At 38.5% G+C, this 19,397-nt stretch overlaps 1 protein-coding gene across 4 annotated transcripts in view; it reads left to right on the top strand.

The window, feature by feature from the left end:
- Window positions 1–542: 542 nt before the first annotated feature.
- SCN3A (sodium voltage-gated channel alpha subunit 3) overlaps window positions 543–19,397 on the top strand; it is a 117,696-nt gene continuing 98,841 nt past the window's right edge. For 3 of the 4 annotated variants that reach the window (XM_051848557.2, XM_051848559.2, XM_051848562.2), the window contains exons 1-2: window positions 577–816; window positions 18,178–18,375. The gene's annotated coding sequence lies outside the window, so the exon portion shown is untranslated. Of the gene's footprint in view, window positions 817–18,177; window positions 18,376–19,397 lie in introns of all 4 variants that reach the window. The other variant, XM_070070740.1, reaches the window with a different exon arrangement.

Genomic DNA, 19,397 nt, shown 5'->3' on the forward strand with positions numbered 1-19,397 from the left:
AGATGTTTTACCGGGAAGCCACACAGAATGTCCATCAGTGAGCCTGCACTACATGGTTCTCCATAGAGTACAATCTTAGTTGCTTTGACAAAACAGCCCACGAGGAGAAAATATTTTCAGATGAGAACAAGTCACAAGAGACATTTTACAAAACTCCACGGGCAAGGCATAAGATAATCTAAAATGCTAATTTTTTGAAAATAATTAATAGTTTTTTTTAAAGTTTTAGTAGTTTACTGGTGAAACTACTGCAAATTTATAAATTGTAGAAAAAATCTTAATGAGATACCAATGACTAAGTGTGCCGAAGGCTCCCTTTGTGCATATACTTCTGTAGCAGGTAGGCTGCCTCTGTTTAGTATCTCGGGAAATCATACCCCAGCACCTTTCTCCCTCTCAGAGTACTTTCATGATTAACCATGGTTCCACACAGGTTTAACCTTCTTCCCTGTGACTGGGTAAAGGCGAATGTTTTTCCTGTTGGTCCATTTTGTCTGTCTGCCAGTAGGTGGCGCGGTACTACGTTGAGTGCCGCCAGACTTTTTTTTTTTTTTTTTTCCTCCTGAAAGCTGTTTTCTGATATATGTTGGGTACCATAGAGTGAATCTCAGAACAGGAAGCGGAGGCATAAGCAGAGAGGATTCTGGAAAGGTCTCTTTGTTTTCTGGTCCACAGACAAAACAAGAAAAAAATTGTAATTAATATGTAAACCTCTCTAGCCAAAAATCTGAACTGCAGGGGAAGGCACATTGTACTCTGACCATCTTGGATGCAGGGCTTTGTTATGCTGTGATTCGTAAGGCTCTGCCTTATCAGGTAAGCTGACAAAACATTTCATTATTTGTACCATAGACTCCAGCTGCCGGGACATTTTAAAATCCTTTTCATGCTATTGTTTTTAGCCTAATGTTGTTTGAATGTAAATTACAGGAACGGAAGGCATCATTTGATGTGTAAACTGCTCACTATTTCTTTATCTTTCAAAGGAAATTGAGCCTCTGTCTAGAAATGGTGACTTAGAGTACAGAGGAGGCACTAATGATCTTGTGTTTGTGAAACATGCGGATGCTATGATCCGTTCTTTTCAGAGATAATATTTTTATTATATTTGAAGCTAGCCTAATGAATTCCATGTCTTGTATATTATCTATTTAAATGTCCAGTGTTTCCAGTAATTTTTGGCATAAATGTGTAGTGAGATTGGAACTATCTTTTCTGTGCTGTGGTCTTTCATTTAAGAGCTTTGGAGAGGCCATGAATATTGGGAGTCATAACAATATAGAGGTGTTTAGCTATTGGAAATACAATATAATTTTTCCCTAAAAATCTTTTCATAGAGGGAAAAAAATCACCAACGCTAACCATTCAAAGAAATTTAACTTTCTAATATAAATGATCCTTATATGCTCTATAATGTGCTACTTCTTTTTAATATATTCATCTCATATTAAATTTTTATCTTCAATGTATTGATTTAAAGAGTATTTTATCTTCTTGATGAATTGTCCCATAAGCTGATTCCTGCATATATTTTCTATGTAGATTTAATAGAGGTTATTATCATCATTACTATAATTATTAATTATCAGGAACAAAATAACCCCAATAATTCATTTCATGTATTATCTAAATTTCTATAGTTGTCTTTCAAATATTTTGTAGCATACACATAATTTTTTCCCTTAGCAATCACATGCTTAGAATAAGAAATTTTTGACAGGAAATCTATAGTAATAATTAAAATACAAGTTAGAAAAATCATAGCTTTTTGTACATACACAACAGGTAGTGTAATGCAGCTTATGATGACAAAGGTAAGGGTATAAGTGCTTGCAGGAATTTGCATAGAAACCCTGCATCACATTCAGTCTGACGAACGTGTGCTGTATATATAATAAAGACCTTTGCTTTCAACTCAGGTTTGCAGCCAGGACTGGCCAAAAGGGCTTCAAAAATCAAATCTGAGAGGCATCCGCACTGTCATTTCTAATGACATAAAAATATTGATATTTCATTTTCAAGATTTACAATAAGAAACTGTAATACTCCTCCTAAAAACATTTCAAAATAGTGGTGGCCTCATAGGAAAGCCTCCTATAGGATATAAAGGAAACTGTTTCTTTTGAAAGGGTTCCCAGAAACGGATGTTAATTGACTTGAGAGCACTGCACACGCCTGGCTTCTGTACAGGTGACTGAATGTGAGTAACTTTGTTCTGTGTAAACACCAGAACCGGTTGATGGAAGCAGTATACATTCATGAATGGATGCTTGTGTTTTGGCCCTGAATGTTAGTTTTATGTTTCTGTATTGGAGGGAGGGGCCATGATAGCTGTAATGATCTTAGTTGCTCATCTACACAGGAAGGCAGAGGTCTTCACTTCACAAGATGTTCTCTTCGAAAATTTTTTAGAAATAAACTTGCTTTGTTTAAATGGTGTATCAAACAGATTTGAGTATCTTATTTCTTGAAGGGATCTGATGCTAGCTTCATTTGTAAGGTCAAGAATAAAACTGATTTTTTTATGTAGTAGAGTTACATCTATTGAGCTCAAGCTGGAAGTCTTGGGATCTAGTTCAAGTTCTGCTACTAATGAGATGTGTTGCCTCATAAAAAACACCAGCTATCACTGAAGTGAATTTTAATTCTTTGTAAAAAGTGGGAATTAGAGTCAAAGATACACAAGTATGTTTTTCATTTTAAGAAGCCCAGGATTCTAATTGATCTTGATTTTTCTCCAGTTGATTTCTCAGCTTAACTATAGTTTAATGTATCTTTAACTCTCACAAAATTATATATAATGATTAATGATGCACTGGATATGGGGATACAAGCAGGCAAATAGGGATATTGTAAAGGTCTTTAGCTAGTGCCTTCTGTGGTGGAAACCAGCAAGGGACAAAATGGAGAAGTGGTTACTTGACAAATGATTTAAACCTTCTGAGCCTCTAGTACATCATTTATGAAATAGGAATAGTAATGCCTCCTACAGGATTTTGTAAATAAAATGATGTCCATTCAGTGCTTAGCAAAGATCCTGAACATATTTATCCATCTTTTCCTTCTTCCCCGGTCCGAGGTCCCCAAATAACCACCAAAGGGAACAGATATCATTGTTATTATTATTGCCAGTTGTAAAACACTTTCCATACAACAGGAAGGATAAAATAAAACTGCCAAGAAAACCTGTAGCTGAAGAGTGAATGGTTCTGATCCCAGAGAGGAGTGTCCTTGCTGAAATGACAACAAAATGCAACTATAGTAATACCAGTTAGAAGCCACATCCTGGGCATTTCCTGGAGAGTTCACAGAACTCTCATAACTTCCAGAAGACAGTATTTTTGCCCAGTGATGTGATCATCGATTCCATTTCAAACTCATTTTATTTTTTTTTAACAAAATAGAAGCAAGGAGCTTTATTTCACTTTGGCTTAGTAAGATTTACCTGTTACACAGAAGACCTCAGGGATGATTCACAAAGGAAATCTAGGTTTCATGGAAAAGCACAGTTAAATGCCAAATAACTTCTATGACCACCAGGTTAGAGCCCAAAGCCCAGGAATGTCTTGGTTATGTGATAAAGTAAAAACTCTACTGTTTAAGTCCTGTTAGTGAGTGATTCCACAAAAGGCGGAAAGGCAAATTGTGCCTGATGAAATTGTTGCTGTACTGCAAACTCCCTGCTGCCCTCCAAAGGTTTTCTCTAAGTGCAGCTTCCTGCTCCTGACAGCTGTGTGCTACTGGGACCATCAGGAGCTAGGACTCCGATGACCTTTCAGCACCCCAGGCCTACTAATCCTTCCCTTCAACCACCCTGGGCCTCTTTTAACTGACTCAAGTAACTGTGCTGTCAGCTTCATCTTCATGGTAGCCAAGATGACTTAATGGAATCATGATTAGACAGTTCTGAGATGACTGAGAGCTTGGGGAGGGGAGGAGGGGACGCTTTCTCGATTAGCCAGTGCTGGTGGGGAAGTTGTTGTTAGTCACTTCCCTTGGCATTAGGTCACTCCCAGCTCTACAAGTCCTTATGCCTGGGTTTGAAGTGATCGAAAGTATCCATAAGCCTAAGTGTTGACATTTTTTTTTGATGAAGGAAAGGACATGTGACTATGGGAGGAACTGTGCAGATGACTTTTTTCTCTTTTCTTTCTATATAGAAAGATGGTGATTCAGTGATGGTTGGGAATTAATGTTTCATTTGTCTTCTAAAAATATAGTGTTCATTCTCATCTTAATAGTGATGGATGTTTTATCAGTTTTCCAAAACTGTGAGGATTAACTACTCATGTACTCTGGAATTATGATTCAAGATAATAACAGTTCTTTCCTGTGCTTTTATGTTTTTAAATTTTGATCAATTTGAATTTTGAATAAACATTTAGTTCCACTTGAATTTTGCCCCATAAGCAATTTTTATGGCAGATCAATGTACAATTTGACATCTGAATTACTATTTCTTGAGGCAGATTTTTGAGTTGGTTATAAAATTTGAGAATGAAAATGTCATATTGTGTAAGTTTATACATTTGTCTGATTAGGAAGACACTTTTGTAATTCAACTTTACATGACAATATTTTTCAATTCTTTGGTTACACATTTTCATAGGATATAATATATATATAAACACCAATTTCAGAACAAAATAGTTTTTATCTTTAATTACTAAATAATACAATAAATAAACTCTTGCTGTCTTGATAAGAAAGGGCATATTTTGTTCTAAACTGCCTGATAGGCACTTGTATATGAACCTTGCGTCTACATCCAAGCAAACAATTAGCCATTGAAGAATTATTTAAATTATCTGAATAGATACCACAAGTTTAAATGTGCCCTAGCTATTGATAGCTTTTTTTAATACTCTATTTCTTCTCAGAACTTTAAATGATATGGTCATGGGAATAATTTTAGAGAATTTTTTCCCACAATTTATGAATAAAGAACAACTGTAACTTACATACAGATTTACACTAGTAAAATACAGAGTATATAAACATACACGGGACAGTGGTAGCATAAGTGAATTTTCAGGGATTGTTTTAGTTCAGAGAAACGTTTCAAAAGCCTGGAGTTATTTCTGTAATAACTGAAATAGGCTGTCTTCCTTTAGGATTCTGCATACAGGGAGCGCTTCACATGATTAAGCTCTGTGCTGGAGCAAAGGAAGAGAAATGATGGTCCCTAAATTATTAAAGAGTGGTTTAACATTGTTTTATTCAACGGCTGAATTCAAAGATGGGAAGTCACTCTTTAAATAACTTTGGCCATTTTCTGCCAAGAAGCTCCCTTTTGGGAATTTTAATCTCCTGGTATTCAGAATATACTTCATTCTTATTTGGGTTGTACAGAACATTTTGTCCTTTCTCAGGAGTTTGAACTGGAGTAATTCACGTGATCTCACTTCTAATTACCAAGAAGTGACATTATCATTCTAGACATGAACTCAGCCTATGTTGGCATAAAGTTTAATTGGACAGAATTTTTGAGTGTAAGCCTCCATTGGAGAGCTGGTCACCTGGTAGTTCTCGGTCTCCTTTGTATTTCTGCTTGTGGCATTCATTCTTCTCCTTGTAAGTTATTTTTCTTCTACCTCACCATTGATGCTTCAGGTGTTTTCATGGAACTCATATTAGTGTGAAGTGATGTTGCATGTTGATCCTGTTAAAGAAGGGGACACTCCTTTGCATGGCTGAGGTTGTTGGATCAAATAGATTCTTAACAGAAATCTCCCTCTTCTAAAATCATGTCAGTATTAATTACAGTGCAGGATAAATCCAACAGGACACAACTACAGGCATGATCTGGCCAGGGGATAACTAGTTTCTCTTCTGCTTCCCTTTTGCCTGCCCAGCCAGGAAACTGTAATCCTCATGAAGAGGGAGTGCCTTTCCTTGGGTTTCATATCCACGATTGAGTTCGACCCATTGCCATTTCTCCATCTTGCGAATTTCAAATCCTTGATTAGACCATGTGTCATCTCTCAGGTGTCTGCTTTTCCTGCTGACATCTACACTACCATGGCACTGGCACTTTAATTAGCATCATGGGTGCTTTTCCTTCTTTTTCCTATTGTTACTAATGCTTCCCTTGCTGTTGACATCTTGTTGGGACTGTATGTAAAATTCTCACTTTTGCTCTGTTCTGCAACTATTGAAATTTTTCTTTAAAGTTTAAAATTGAGGATAAATATATCCTTTAGCTGTGAAATTGAAGAACAAGATCTTCACATGTTCTTGAGTCCTATTTATGGTCCCAAAGTTCTAAAAGTTCTTGTCTTTAACCCTTGCTGATATTGATTATAGTTAAAATAAATTCTTGATTAATATTGGCTTTATCCAATGGCAGAAGGTTCTGTCATCAATCTTTATGTACTTACACAGGCCAAAGTATGTTGTGTTCTCTCTCCTTGCCATAAAATCTGGATGGTATTGGGTGAGAATGTAAATCAAACACATGTAATGAGAACTTCTTGACCAGTAAGCAGAGAATCAAGAAGGAAAAGCAAAATGAGAAAGGAAAAAAAAAAAACTAGATTTGTAAAACCTTACTAAGAAAAACTACAGGAGAAAAACAGCTAAAAGGAAAGAGATACACAAACGTCAGAGAAAATACAAAGAGGTAGATCATGAGCTCATTCACAAAATGGCTCACAGCCGTGGACCTGGGGAGCTTGAAAAAGTGCAGTACTGGGTTCTGTGTTAGGCCATCTCAGTTACATTCTCTCATGGCTGAGGGTGGGCATATTGTTTTAAAGCTTTGGAATAATTTTTGGAAGCTCTGCAAGAATAGTTCAAATATGGAGGCAGGTTTGCAACAAGTTGGCTAGAGGAAGGCAAATGAAAAGAAGAGGAGCTAATGAAAACTTGCCTGGAGAAGTGAAAAATAGCTGACAGATGACTTTCAAAATAATTTCAAAATGCTAATGAGTCAGCCTGTGATATGTAATGACATAGCAAATACTTAAGAAAATAATAGGAGAAATTTGTGTCCACTTCTGTCTTGGTGGAACAGGATGGCATTTATTCTGTATGTTTTAAGCATTTTTCTATATAAATAGTTTCCTTATCTTTAACTCTGAAAGTTGACCAGCTGGTTTTATGGTCTATTTTGCATGTTAAACATCTGAACAATTGTGCACACTTGGAAGTTATCATCAGTAAACTTCATTTTTTCAACTGGAGATCTACCTTTTTTATTCTGTGCCTTAGAAATCGCTGTCTTGAGAACTGAGCCTTAAATAATCAAATAAGAGAGGGCCTGTTGAAATGTCCAGGCCTAATGAATGTCCAAGTCATCGAGCTAGAAATAAAACACATTGATTTCCAATTTTTTGAAAGTGCAATTTTGACAGATTTAGAAAAAAGGCAGATTCTATAAATCAACAAAGTTTGTAAAACCAAAATGCACTTAAAATGTATTTTCAAAACATGGTATTTCTGAAAAGGGAGTGACTTAATCTAATAGCTAAGTGGAATTAATAATTAATTGCATTTCTTAACAGGGATTCCATTGCTGAAGTGAATCAGTTTTTTCAACTCTTTAAAGAGACGTTTTCTAGGGTAACAACCCAGCTGTTTTTCCATGTTGGTTTTTTTGGGGTCCGTTTCACAACTGGGAGGAGACAGTGGTAGCCATTCATAAAACAGTCTGTATGTCCCTCAGAGCAGATTATATCCTAAACTGTTTCCTCTGGAAGATCATCATTTAATATTCATGCTTAGCTTTCTTTCTTCACCACTTCTTATATTTTCTCATCCTGTTCTGTAAAATTTTCATCATACAGAAGAACTTCATTTAATCTCCAATACAGACTATCTATATTTTGAAGCAGGTGGATGGTGACTTTTTAGAAAAGAGAAGAAATATCATGTTTGAGATCAAGTTTATGATGAATGCCTCTTACGTAGTGCTTGGGTTCTCACACAAGGATTGAATCATTTACTTAAAAAAATTACCCCATACCTTTATACACAAAATGCTTGGATCGTCTACAACAAATATACAAATAATAAATCAGTAAACTAATCATAATAATAATAGCCTGAACCAAGAAAGGAAAGCTTTTTGAAGAAAAAACTTAAATGACTCAGTCTGGTGAGTGGATCATATAGGTTATTGCTATAACATTCCCTCTGCAAACGTAGTGACAACTATAAAAACTAATGACTCTCTTGGGTCAAACATTTCAGCTTCTTGTTCAAAATCATTTAGTATACTTTGAAAAGAAAGGGGTAAAGCTTAGGAGTAAATGAAAAGTGGCAGAGCACATGCAAATCATGATGCAGATCTCTATGCAAATTAATACCAAAGAGTTAAATACACCAGCAAAACAATTGTGTGCTGTCTCTTATACATCCAGAAGACCTAATTTTGCTTTGTAACTAAAAATGACCCTGAATCATGGGAAGGCACGTTTCTTTTAAATGTCCCATTAAATGCCCTATAGTGGTGACAACACTCTATGAGATCAACTTAATCAAGAAATAATATACATTTTTTAAATAAGCCATATCCTACAGGAAAGCTAAATTTAGGGAGCTTTATGCATAATAAAATATCTTCTATTGATTCTCTCAATTTATTTCTGCATAAAAATCTTGAAGACTAAATATTTAAGACACAAAAAGGGGCAACTCTATATGAGAACTATTTGTACCTTCCAATCAATTTTTCTGTAAACCTGAAATTTCTATATTAATTTTTCAAAAGGGAGGGAGTTTGAAGTATGAGTGATTTCAGTGTCCAGTTTGGCATAAGCAATTTTCCCAAGATCCTGAATCATCTATAGCCTTGAAGAGACAGTGCAGGTGGCAGCCCCCACTATGGTGGGCCATCAGTCTCCCCTGGCATTTTCTTCTTTCCACACCTCCTAGCTTTCCCCTCCCTTGCTGCCCTCCCATAGCCAATTTCTTACTTACTAAATTTTGTGTCCCAGGAAAGACAAAGGCAGACAGCCCCTACCAGTCTTCTCAGCCCCAGTTAGCAGTTTGGTAGCTGTATTTCCTGTTTAAAATAAAATTTTGCATCACAGGTAATTTTCTCTTACCTGTAGCATTTTGGCTCTCTTCTGCTTCAAAGAAATCGAGTACTGTATAGCATCCTTCCTGCCTTTTCTTGCAGAGACCTTCTGCTGCTGTGTGTCCCCACTGCAGTGAGTGGCATCATCCACACCTAAACCAGGGCAGAGCAAAGAGTCCCTTGCTCTATTTTCGTGCCAGTGATATACCTAGTAGCTAAGGGAAAAATACACATTCTCTGTGTCTTGAATTCAAATCCAAAAAAAGACATTTTTTCACATTGTATTTATTTAAAATGCCTTAATTTGGTGGGATTTAACCAAGTCACCAATTGTCTTTCAATAAAAACTAGGCTTAAATGCTTGTAGGATTTTTTTTTTTAAATCTTCAACTTCTAGGTAGTTTCTCAGATGAGTAGATTTCTCATATTATTATTTTATGAAGAAATCAAATGCACAGAGTTGAATATCCAGAGTTATAAAGATTTCAGTGAATAGTTCCTTTCAACAACCAACCTTCAAATTATGTTCTACTCAAGGCATACATATTACTTATTCATCAAAAAACAGTTTAAACTTTAGCTGAAGAGGATCTATGCAAATATTTAGTTCACCAGAGCTTTCTAAAAATAGATACTTCTTTTTTTTTTTTTTTTTTTTTTTGACAGACAGAGTGGACAGTGAGAGAGAGAAACAGAGAGAAAGGTCTTCTTTTTCTGTTGGTTCACCCCTCAGTGGCCGATGCGACTGGCGCACTGTGGCCAGCGCATCACGCTGATCCGATGGCAGGAGCCAGGTGCTTCTCCTGGTCTCCCATGGGGTGCAGGGCCCAAGCACCTGGGCCATCCTCCACTGCACTCCCTGGCCACAGCAGAGAGCTGGCCTGGAAGAGGGGCAACCGGGACAGAATCCGGCGCCCCGACCGGGACTAGAACCCGGTGTGCCGGCGCCGCAGGCAGAGGATTAGCCTATTGAGCCACGGCGCTGGCCTAGAAATAGATATTTCTAATAGGCATAGCACCTACCTCAGTAACATGATTAGTACAGAATTTGATGACCCTTGTTCAAAGTATAGAATATTGTTTTACCCTAAGATCCTTTTTTGTCTCAGAAGGTAAATATATGAAGCACACTTATTCTGGACCCCCAAAGTGGGGAGTAAAGGGGAAATAGAGAAAGGGAGAGAGACAGAGAGAGAGAGAGAGAGAGAGAGAGAGAGAAAGCCTTCTATTAACTGGTTTACTTACCAGAGGCTTTCACTGGCCAGAGCCCTGGCTGGAGTCAGGAGCTGGGAACTCAACCCAGGTCTCCCATGTGGGTGGCAGGAAACCAGTTACTTGGGCAGCAGTTACTGCTGCCTCCCAGGCAAGAAGCTGGATTCAAGAGCAGGAGCCAGAAGTTGAACCTAGGCCCGATTATGTGGGAGATGGTTGACTTTACTGGTACCTTAACTGCTAGGCCAAATGCCCACCTGTATAGTATTAGAGATTAAGAAAAGCACTTGGCCGGCGCCGCGGCTCACTAGGCTAATCTTCCGCCTTGCGGCGCCGGCACACCAGGTTCTAGTCCCGGTCGGGGTGCCGGATTCTGTCCTGGTTGCCCCTCTTCCAGGCCAGCTCTCTGCTGTGGCCAGGGAGTGCAGTGGAGGATGGTCCAAGTGCTTGGGCCCTGCACCCCATGGGAGACCAGGAGAAGTACCTGGCTCCTGCCTGCGGATCAGCAAGGTGCACTGGCCGCAGCGCGCCGGCCGTGGCGGCCATTGGAGGGTGAACCAATGGCAAAGGAAGACCTTTCTCTCTCTCTCTCCTTCTCACTGTCCACTCTGCCTGTCAAAAAAAGAAAAGAAAAGCACTTAAAATTAACTACTCCCTTTCCCTCCTCTCCCTTCATTTTTATAGATGAGACACTCAATACCTGAGATCTTGAGTGCTCACTGTATCACAGCAAGGGATAGCAGAGACTAGAATACAGGATGCCTGAATCACAACCCATCTTCCGCTCCTTGTTCTCCTCTCTCTTACTTCCTGTCTCATTAGCTCTTGTTTCCAAACAAGATAGAGCAGGCATGTTTTTCTATTACAATGCCCTGTGTCTGTGGATGACGTGATTCGCTAGCATCATAACCAGGTTTTCACAAAGCATGCTTATTAGAAAAGGCCTCCTCGTGTGGTTGGGTGAAAAATGAAAAATCACATGGCAGCCAAAATTCACAACCTCCTAAATCATGCTGTGTTCCAGTGGAGTTTGCCACATGTCCTGATCTGAAGGCAATGATTAAATCCCTCCTGCTGCAGGCTAGCTAAATCCCGGACCTCTGTATTCGAAACCTCAACAGAGTGCAGATAACATGTAGACCACCATCTTGAAGTGATAGAAGTTGTACCTTAAGATCTTAGTTCTAAATTTCCCTCGGGTTGCCAAGTGAAAAAGGCAATCGACTCTCAACACTCAGTTGTGAAAACAGTGTGCTGTCATTTTGATTACAGTCAGTAAACAGTCTGTGTTTGCCTGGAAAGAAACTGCCTGAAGCACACAGCACCAGCCAGCAGCAGGAGAAATGTGGTTGAGGGCAGCTCAAAGGGCCCTCTGTTGGGGCTGATGTGAAGATGGGAATACAGATCAAGAGTTGGCAAGAGTGCAATTTGCTTTCTGTTTAAAATAGAAATCTTTCTGTAATTCTCTTACAGTCAGATGTAAATGTGGGTTTTGCTGCACCTTGTGCACACACACAATATTTGCGTAAGAACAAATTAGCTTTTTCACTATACTGTTTCTTGGCTCCAGATCCTGAGTTAAGGGCAAAAGCAACCATCTGACTAGGTAAAAATAGAAGAACTATTGATCCAGAGATACCCTGTTCCCCTTTCTAGAGAATCTAAAAATAGGAAATCGGCCCCCATTAATTCAAACACTTCTTTATGGATTTGATCATTTGTAAAAGGGTGATATAAAACAGAAAGGTATATAAGAGACAAGAACCTTCTGATAGAAATATAAAAGGAAACATATTTTAAATTTTTCTAGATGCCAGCATTAAAATAAAAAGTTAAATTAATTTCATTAAAGAGATATTGTATATAAACTAATATATTCAAAATATTATTTCTTTTTTTTTTTTAAATTTTAAAAAATGCTGTTTAATTGATCTTTCTTTAGGAGCAGCTGCTTTAAATGCAGTGTACAAATTTTCAAGCATATTTAATTCACAAGTTTTTATGATTTCTTTTTTTTTTTATAACATTTCTTTTTTTTTTATTTTTTTTTTATTTTTTTTAAACTCTTATTTAATGCATATAATTTTCCAAAGTACGACTTATGGATTACAATGGCTTCCCCCCCATACCGTCCCTCCCACCCACAACCCTCCCCTTTCCCACTCCCTCTCCCCTTCCATTCACATCATGATTCATTTTCGATTATCTTAATATACAGAAGATCAGCTTAGTATACATTAAGTATGGATTTCAACAGTTTGCTCCCACACAGAAACATAAAGTGAAAAATAATAGATGATTTTTTTAAATGATGATGAAATCAGAGCAGACCTATTGTCATGTTTAATCCCAGTGAGTTTGGCATCTAATCACTTTTTAAGTGCTCTATTCTTAACGTAGTAGATATCATATTCGATGGAACATTTCTTTTGGGTAACTGTGTTCAACAGATATTTAATAATTTCCTTCCTAATGTGGTAGGCAGTCAATAAGTCCTTAACCTCAAGTAACTTAAGAATAAAAATAGAAGCAATAAGACACCTCTTCAATAACAACAGAAGAGAGATTATTATAATGACTGTATGAATTTTAAAGACAACATGTGTGTGTTCCAGGAGTTCAGAGGAATTAAAAAAAAATCACTTCTGACTTGAAATTGGGGTATGATGAGCCTTGGAGTATGCAAAGGATTTAATAGGCAATGACTTGTGGTGAATGTTATTTTAGGCTTAGAGAACACTCTTTAATGCCAGATACCAGAGACTGGAGACTTTCAGGAAATGGCAAATAGACCAGTTTGACTAAAGAAAAGCATATAGGATGAAGCTAGAGAAGTATATAGGTAAAATGTTATTTGATTGCTCTTCCCAAAGAAGCAAGTCATTGTATTCAGTAGGAACATTTACTAGTCATGTGTCTTTTTTTTTTTTTTTTCTTTTTGACAGGCAGAGTTAAACAGTGAGAGAGAGAGAGACAGAGAGAAAGGTCTTCCTTTTCCGTTGGTTCACCCCCAAAATGGCCGCTATGGCCGGCACACTGCACCCATCCGAAGCCTGGAGCCAGGTGCTTCCTCCTGGTCTCCTATGCGGGTGCAGGGCCCAAGCACTTGGGCCATCCTCCACTGCCTTTCCGGGCCACAGCAAAGAACTGGCCTGGAAGAGGAGCAACCGGGACAGAATCCGGCACCCCAAATGGGACTAGAACCCAGGGTGCTGGCGCCACAGGCAGAGGATTAGCCAAGTGAGCTGCGGCGCCAGCCAACTAGTCATGTGCTGTTGCACAAGTTAATTATCCCCTCTTTTCTTTGCTGGAAAATGAGGAAACTGTGTTTCCAACTTCAATGTTTGCCATTTATTTTCATTATACAATTATGTTTAGTCCTGGAGAAAAGTGGTTCACTTACAGGAAGCATAGAATCATGCTTAAGTATCACTAAATCTTTTAAACAATAAACTTAGAGGGATTTGATTTTTATTTAATATACCCCACCTCTTTTTAAAAACTGATGTCAAATGGCATTTTATTTTTTGATAAATCATTGTAAAAATAAAGACAAGGAAAATGGAGAAGATATATCAGATACCCCTTCCTCTTTTTAGAATGTACACTTAGCTCTGAGCCTCCTGGGCTCAGCATTTTTACAGTAAAGACAGACAGAAATCTCAGACTTGAGGTTTGCCTGGACCGTGCGGGTGTTCCCATGTGCTGCTAGGAGACTCTCTGGGGCACCTCAAGGTGTGGGTATAGGGCTTGCCTCCTCGACAGAGTTCCAGTAATTCATGTCAAAATGATGATTTGAAGTCACATCCTGGCTAAGGATGACAAGTCTAAAACCAAGTGAGCAGGTTGCCCTGTTACAGAAACTGAGGAGGCAAACAGGATTCCCCTGCAGAGGGAGGCTGCTCCTTCTTCAGAGGGAGCACTGCCAGGCACATGCTGGGAAAGCCCGTGATTTTCTCAGTGAGCAGCTTTGGATCTGCTTCTGTCCTTGCCGATGCGCTGAGTAGGCAGAGTTTTACAGCTGGAAGCGTGACAGAAATGGTTCTGGAAAAATGCTGAAGTGAGTATATCATGTTGTCAGTGTAAAAACGGATAAGATGGATTAAAGGACTAAAAGTTGCATTTATGGCCCAAAATAATTAAAGGATAAGCTGAAGACACAAAATGATGCTAAAACAATGGAGCTGTAGTAGAAAAAATTAAAGCAACGGGGGCTGAAAGATCTTAAAACATAAATAAGCTGTCAGGATGAGGCAGGCATTGTAGCCCACAATGTTAAATTTGCACTTGGGATGCACTCTTGCCATAGTATGGTGTCTGGGTTCAAGTCTGGCCTTTGCTTCTGATTCAACTTCCAGCTAATGTGCCTGGGAAGCAGCAAATGATGACTCACGTAGCTGGGCCCCTGAAACCCACACTGAGGATGTGGATATGGTTCCTGGCTTCTGGCTTCGGACAGGTCCAGCCATGGCTGTTGCAGGCATTTAGGAAGTAAGCTAGCAGATAGAAGATCAGTCTCTGTTCTCTTGTTCTGTCTCTGTCTGTGGCTTTCTATCTCTGTCTCTCTCTATCACTCTTTTAAACTAAAAAAATTCCAGATAATGCCATGAAAGAGAAGATAAATAAGTAAGCTACCTCTATAAAATGTAATTGTTGATGTTCATAGCCTCATTAATGACATTTTTAATAAGGAAAATGAAGAAATTTTAATTTTAAAAATAAAATTTATGAAAAATAAAATTAAAGCAGCTTGTCTACACTTCTGCAGCTGGTGACACTGCCCTTTGTGGGGTAAAACTACTATCATACTGTTGCGTTTCTACTTCCTTCTTTGTGAAATGAAAAATTTCCCCTAAATTTCTAAAATGCTGAAATTCTATTAAGAGAATTTCAAAGGCAGCCAAACTATTTTGAGAAGATCTCCAAGTTCAACACAAATGTTAAATCATAAGAAATCAACATTTATTTGTTTATTTGAAAGTCAGAGTTACACAGAGAGAGATGGAGATGCAGAGAGAGAGAGAGAGAGAGAGAGAGAGAGAGAGGTCTTCCATTCATTGGTTCACACCCAGATGGCCTTAATGGCCGGAGCCACACCGATCCAAAGCCAGGAGCCAGGAGCTTCTTCCAGGTCTCCCACATGGGTGTAGGAGTCCAAGGACTTGGGCCATCTTCTACTGCTTTCCCAGGCCATAGCAGAGAGCTGGATCGGAAGTGGAGCAGCCAGGACTCGAACCGGTGCCCATATGGGATGCTGGCATTGCAGGCTGCGGCTTTACCTGCTACACCACAGCACCGACCCCAAGAAATCAACTCTTCTAAACCATCTTATCTTTTAAAGGAAACTCACTGAGTTTTACTAATTTTAACCATTTGTAAAAAGCTCACCTGATTTAACCTTTTATGATCTTTGAAAAGTTACATTAAAGATCTGTTAGAAATGTTCCCTAGTCTTCCTTCAGCCATGTTCTAAGCAAACCTTCTTCCTTTAGTTTAGTTTTTGGAGAAAGTTTTGCTTTTTTGCACAACCTTTAGGAATTGTTTTGATTTTGATATTTTCTGCAGCAGAATAAAACCCATGTGATTCAATGTGCTCCCATTCCCCCCCTCAGCTTCTGGGTACATGAAAGCTAAGTTCTAGTCTTGATTGTACAAGCATTCACCTTATGTTCTTAATAATCTTGGCTCCTCCTTTTTGGGGTATTCTTTCTCAAATTATACTTACCGACCACATGATCCCTAGCTTGAGGAGCCTCTTACAGTGGTGGTTCCTGAACATTGCCTCAGACCTCACTCTTTTAGAATATTCTGAGATGAATTCAGAAACCTGTATCTCTAACTAGCAGCCCAAGTTCTGCTGAAGTTCAGAAATGCTTTTTAAAAGTTCAGTGTTACATTATGTTATCCTCCAAAGTTCGGCCTACTTTTTCAAAGATGTGAAATAGATATTTTATTATGAAAAAATGCAAAAGTTTTAATTGGAGTGTGAGGCCATTTGCAGAAGTCACTGCTATTTCCAGTAGGTGCTTAGTGTTGAATGATGTCCCTCTCATTTGATTGATGTGACTGATTTTCTCCGATTTTTATGTCAGTGGTTTTTCACAAGTCTAGGGAGAGGAGAGAGAACTCATGCCAATCAGGAACTTCCAGGATGGTTTCTCCAATGCCACTCTCCTCGCATCCTTTACTTTCTATTCTTTCTTCCACATCTGCCCTCCTCATCTCACTCCCTCCTGTACCTCTATCAAACTCCCTTCATATATGTCAGAAATACATCAAATTTGAGGTTTTGGTTACTTTTCATGCCAGTTATATGCCAGTCTGGAGGCCAAAGTACTTAAATCTAGTTGCTCATGTGCTGTGAATAAAAAGGGAAGTAATATTTGTTAAACCTGTGGCTGTGAAGTAGAGGAAACTAACATTTTTTTCAGCAACTATTAATTTATTGAACAATCTAATGCTCAATTTCTGATGCATGGGGCTGTCTGATAAATATTAGTATTTTTGTCATTTTACAAAAAAATAATGAGTACTATGATTCCAGCTTTCCTGGAAAAATTATTTTAGACAAGCTACTTATGAGTAACTCTGCATATATGTTTTTATGTATATATAAGAGTGTTTCAAAAAGTTCATGGAAATGGTATTCAAGGTAAATTTTTTTTGGTGCAAAAAAATTTTGAAATCATGCATGCTAAGACCTTCAGAAATCTCACAGGAAATACATACTACAAAATATTATGCATGGAGCTCAAAAATTTTCCCCACAATGAGCATCTTTTAATTTCACTTTTCCACACACTTTTTGAAGTATCCTCAGAAATATATGCACAAGTATACACACACAAACATGTAAAATCAAATTTAATTCCCCAAGTCCCCTATCTTATTGAGTATAATCTCCATCAACATAATGGAAACAAAAAAAAATGGGCTATTTAAGTACAATGTTCAATGTCAATAGCTGGTGATTGCCAGAGTCATATCTGTTTTACCAAGGTGCAAGGAGTAAGAGAGGAGAGGCAGAAACCACATCAGGAAAACACTGGCCCACTTTGCTAACATGACTGTAAGTCACTGAGAGCCATGGGCAGGTTTTATTACAGGTACAATGTGTGTATTGGTAGACTATGAAGAAAATACAGAAAGTCAGATTTCATTGGTTTTATCATCATAAATGGCAAATGGAAAGTTGTTGGTGAGAAACGATGATCAGTTTGGCTTTTAAGCATTGTGTAAGTCAATTTAAGTTTTAAATATCAATTACATATATTGTGTTTTGAAAAAATCATCTTGACTGAATTGTGCTAAGCCATTGCTAGTCTTATAGCTGAAAAGAGCATGAGGTCAGGTTGTGATAGCAGTTAATATTATATCTTGCTTTATCACGCTAGCTTCACCTTAGCCTGACTAAATGTACTCTTGGAAGTCATTGAATAAGATTTATTTCCCCTTATGTTAACAAACCAATCAATTCAGATTTTCACTGGAGAGGAAAAGTATCTAGAAAAGGAAGTAGAATAATGACCCACCACACCAACGCAGACCACATGTTCCACTAGTCTTTGTGTCTGAGGTATCTATGGAATAAAATCAAAGGGCAAGAATTAAAGAGGGGAGAGGCAAGGGGGTCGGAGGTGCAGAACTCCAGAGTTCCAGCATGCCTTCAGAAAGTAACTGAATCAAGGCTGCTAAAGAAGTAGGGAGAGCCCCCATCCTTACCCTAGGACCTCGGTAGTGGTTCCTGGACCCAGCCTTCCCACAGCATGCAGGGACATAGTTATTATAAGGGTCAAATACCCTGCTTTGCACCAACTCTGCTTTCTTAGTCTAGAGCTATCAGTAAACAAAGTACTAAAACCCAGATCCAGAGCCCAAACACCCACTGTATTCCAAGTCAGAAGATATTGGGCCAACTTTACCTGTGTTTTCTTTCTGCACAGATCATGGAGCAAGAAAGCTGAAGTCAAGTCCCACACACAGAGCTTGTCAGTGATGCGATTTCTGTCAAGGATCCATGTTGAGTGGCTTACTGGAAAAAACCTACAGAGTCTCTTCTAGGGCTATTATAAGGACAAATGAGAGAATTCTCAAGAAGGGGCCTGGCACTTTTCCGGAAAAAGGTGTTGTGATTATCTAAGGTACATAAACTACTCTTTGGTTATACATTTGTGTTTGTGAAAAGCAAACTAAAATCTCAACTAACTAGCAAGGACAGCTGTGTTGGGAGAAAAAGAAAGCTGAGTGATTTCCCTCTCCCCGTACCAGTGTATTCCTCCAAAGGGCAAACATGTAGGTAGAGACAAAGCAGAGACGACCTCAGGGAGTGGAGTGGCTCCAAATGCTATTGATGTAAGAAAGAGAGATTAACCCAGCTTTTTTAAAGACTGCCATCCATCCTGTGTATTTAGTAAGTTACCTATGACTGTATTTACTTTGTGTTTTATAATATTTATTTGGTAATCGGATCCATAGCTCACCTATTTGAATGGAGCAAAGCATGTCCAAATATGTGGTTATTATTGGGTTGTGAGCTGGCTTCTGCACTGGCCACAGTTTTGAACTGAGGAGTGCTTATTTATTCGGTGTATCAGCTGCAACTAACTAGAAAAGCTGTCTAAAATTATAATGGTCAAGAAAGATGTTTATTGAACGTAACAAGCAGTGCAGAGGTTGTTTGGGTCCAAGAGCTGTGCGATCCATCAAGGGCCCAGGGGTAAATTTGTCTCTGTGATCCACCACTCTCAGTGTGTCAGCTTTGCCTTCAGAATGGCATCTCTTCTGTTTGTGGGTTGGCAAAGTAGTGCCACATAAACATCTCCCAAGGTAGAAAGGTCCAGAGGACAGAAGATGTTGTCTCCTCCTTTGACTCCTCCAAAGGAGTGAAGAAACCTATTTCAAAAGGTACTTGCAACACTTGCTCTCACCTTTCATTGGCCAGAAATGTATCAGATATCTGTTCCTTGCGCAGTGATTGGCAATGGGCTTGGAGGTGGTATCTTGAGTGGAATGGATGCTGGGGACTCAAAGACACGATTTACTTCAGTTTGTACACATACAGCAGAGAAATTCAGGAGCTAATAAAATCAGTGATGCTGCTTTGTCCACTGTTGTGTTGTTTAATTGTTGTTATTAGTTTTTTCTTAGAGCTTATAGCAGACTG

This window comes from Oryctolagus cuniculus, chromosome 3, assembly GCF_964237555.1.
Source record: "Oryctolagus cuniculus chromosome 3, mOryCun1.1, whole genome shotgun sequence".
NCBI classification, from domain to species: Eukaryota; Metazoa; Chordata; class Mammalia; order Lagomorpha; family Leporidae; genus Oryctolagus; species Oryctolagus cuniculus.